We start from the raw sequence: 3,836 nt of genomic DNA, 5'->3' as shown, positions 1-3,836 counted from the left end.
TGATACAAATATATAGTTCAGTGTGGCTAAGGAAAATTTCTATTCTGCTCCCAGGTAGAGTTTCTTCTTTTCCTTCCTTCCTTGCCTCCCTGTTTTGCCTGCCCATCCACCTGCCTGCCTGCCTGCCTTTCGTCATCTTCTTCTTTCTTCTCATTCTCCTCCTTTTTTCATTTTTTAAATTGTTTTTTTGTGATTCTTCTTCAATGTGTCCTCCTCTCTTGCTCTTTCTGGGCCCACTGTATACTCTGTCTAGAGGCATATTCTTTGCATCAGTATTCTTATATCTATTTGCAGAATAATCTCAATATTTACTGTTTTGCTGAGGAGGATACACTTTCTTCCAATGACAATTATAAAAATTTTGCCACAAATTTTATTGACCACCTAGAATAGCTCTTATAATTGCATGATGCTTTGGCACTAATTTTCCTGTTTAATTTGAATTCATATTTCCTTGTACATACTTCCTTATCATCCCTGATAGAACCATTCTCTCAGGGACACTCCTCATCTTTTCTAAGACACTGGACAATACCACATTTTATTACTATCACAGGTGAGTTTTTTTACTTATAATATACTTGATTCTTTATGGCTCAATTCCACTGGAAAAAATGTTTAATACCTAGTTGGAACCATTCTTGCATTTACCTGTATTATTAAATAACTGTACATTGATACTATTAAGGAGTATGTATATCAGTCTCTAGTACTTAGCACCATACCAAACACATAATAAGCACCTCAAAAATATTTGTTGAACTATCCTGTGGAAAGTAAGAAATGTGGAGTTTCTGTTACCACTAACGGTTGACTATGTAATTGAGGTCAACATTCCCTCTAAGAGCAATTAGAAAAGATGTACAAAAAAAAAAAAAAAAAAAAAAGGCAGGATTAAGTGCATGAGAATATTGAGTACCAGGGAACTGAACCAGAGAGCTTGAGCCCTGTTCTTCTATGGGGGCATATGCTAATTCAGGAGGGTGAAGTTGACAGGTCAAGAAGTTGAGCAATTTCTTGCCTAATCATAGGACTAAGCCAACAGAAAAAGGTTGTATAAAGCCTGTTGATGTGGGCAGAGATACCATGGGGAACAGACTAGACTGGCCATATCACAAAAGTAATTATTCATGTTGGCTTTTCATCGTAAGTAGAAAATTATTTTTCCTTTTTTCTTCTGTTCTTTTCTTTTTAGTGTATCTATATGAAAAGATAGATGTTAGTTGGGCCTGTTGTGGTAATCATTTCATAATATATGTAAATCAAACCATCATGTTATATATCTTAAACTTACACAAGAAAATATTTCTATTATTTCTCAATAAAACTGGGGGAAAAAAGCCACAAAAGGGCACATTCTATATCATTCTATTTATTGAATTTTCAAATATCAGGCAAAACTAAATTGTAGTGTTTAGGAATGCAATCAAAAAAATAATAACTAAAAATCAAAATTGTGTTATCTTCATGGGTATGATTGGAGAGAGATGCCAAGGTAGCATGAGAGAGACTTCTGACATGCAGATAAATTTTTAGTTTCTGAATTGATGGTTACAACAGTGTTTGCCTTGTAACATTTTTGTTTTGTGAATGCTTTATATATCACCTCAAATAATTATTTATGAAAAAGAAAAGGAGGAGCCAATGGAATATGTTATTAAATGCAATTATATATTGTAGAGACCAAGAATAGCAACCTATTTAAAAGACCATTAAAAATGCCTAGATAATCATGAGAGTATGATCCTTGTTTTCTGGACTTTATTCTTTTCATGAGGAAAGAAGGAAGCAAGCAAGCAAGGAAAACATATTCCTGTGTCTAGTGATCTTAGTCGCCAAGTGTGGCATGAGAATGGGAAAATATGTTATATTCAGAAATGTGTTAAAACTGTCAAAAAAGATATGAGCTACATTGTGAAACAGATGTTATAATTCTGTGTTTTGTTATGGTGATGAAATTGCTTTCTCCCTTAAAAATAGAATATTTCAAAGAAATGATTTGTGTGTGGGAGCGGGGGAGACTGTGGTGGACCATCTTGAAACCAACACAGTTAAGAACATGTTTCCTGTGTTTGCACCCCCACACTGACCCACACCAACCTTGCAAACTACTTTTTTTTTTTTTTTATAAATTCTGTGCCTCTAGGGGCCCCTGAGTGTTGCAGTCAGTTAAGCATCTGACTCTTGGTTTTGGTTCAGGTCATGATCTCAGGGTAATGAGATCAAGGTATGCCGGGCTCCATGCTCAGCATAGAGTCTGCTTAAAACTGTCTCTCCCAATAAGTCAATCAGAGAAAGACATGTATCATACAATCTTACTAATATGAGGAATTCTTAATCTCAGGAAACAAACTGAGGGTTGCTGGAGTGGTGGGGGGTAGGAGGGATGGGGTGGCTGGGTGATAGACCTTGAGGAGGGTATGTGCTATGGTGAGCGCTGTGAATTGTGTAAGACTGTTGAATCACAGACCTGTACCTCTGAAACAAATAATACATTATATGTTAAAAAAAAAAAAAAAGAAGAAGAAGGTAGCAGGAGGGGAAGAATGAAGGGGAGTAAGTCGGAGGGGGAGATGAACCATGAGAGACGATGGACTCTGAAAAACAAACTGAGGGTTCTAGAGGGGAGGGTGGTGGGGGGATGGGTTAGCCTGGTGATGGGTATTAAAGAGGGCACGTTCTGCGTGGAGCACTGGGTGTTATGCACAAACAATGGATCATGGAACACTGCATCAAAAACTAATGATGGAATGTATGGTGACTAACATAACAGAATTAAAAAAAAAAATCTCTCCCTCTTCCTCTGCCCTCCCCCTACCTCTAAAATAAATACATTAATCTTAAAAAAATTCTGTGCCTGTATTTTAAATATGAAACCGTTTCCCTGAAATGACCTGCATGGCATTTTGGTGTCATCCAAATTGTGTATTCCACAAAAAAGGCTGTCAAAACCAGGCAGGAGTCACAGATTTGTTAGATACTCCTTTCTGAAGCCAGAAGTGTGGCTGACACAACAGGCTATAATCCATATATTTTACCCCCGAAGATGACGTGTTCACCAATAGCTAGAACATAAAAATTTGAAGAAAAATATGCATATATTACTTAACTGGTCCTTCCCTTGATTCAAACTCCCAAGTATTATCACTTAAAAATAATTTTATGTGTATTTAAAGTTGGTATCATTATAGAGTAAAATACAGTGGCCATAAAAACTCACTGATTATTCTTATCTCAATTTCCTTCTGCAGTTGTGAAAAATAATATTGCTTTTAGGTAATTCATGTCACAATCACAGCAAGATATCTAAGTCCTTAATTTTCACTTCTTCTGGCATAGCAGAACTTTAATAATATGAGATAAATAATAATCTTTATTTTTTATTTATTTTTATAAAGATTTTATTTATTCCTTTGAGAGAGAGAGAGAGAGGCAGGGAGAGGCAGAGGGAGAATGAGAAGCAGACTCCCTGCTGAGCTGGGAGCCGGACATGGGGCTCGATCCCAAGACCTGGAGATCATGACCTGAGCCAAAGGCAGACGCTTAACCATCTGAGCTACCCAGGAGCCCCGATAAATAATAATCTTTAAATGTTGTTATGCCTCTAATATAAGTCATGTATAGATGAAACTTATTCTCTTCTCACTCACAACAAAAGCACAGTAAATATCCTATGTGGAAAATTTACAATGATTTACACAGATACTCCATCTTTAAAGAGGGGGAACATAAATCTCTGTTCTAAGTGTGGGCTATATATAGTGGCTTTCTTCCAAAACATACAGTATGGGAAAGGAGGGAAAAAAGGCATATTTTATAGTAGAGAAACTGGTAAA

This window comes from Eumetopias jubatus, unplaced genomic scaffold (assembly GCF_037043125.1).
Source record: "Eumetopias jubatus isolate StellerSeaLion01/CBP00866 unplaced genomic scaffold, mEumJub1_p1.0 scaffold_1, whole genome shotgun sequence".
NCBI classification, from domain to species: Eukaryota; Metazoa; Chordata; class Mammalia; order Carnivora; family Otariidae; genus Eumetopias; species Eumetopias jubatus.
Note: the sequence above shows the minus strand (reverse complement) of the source record.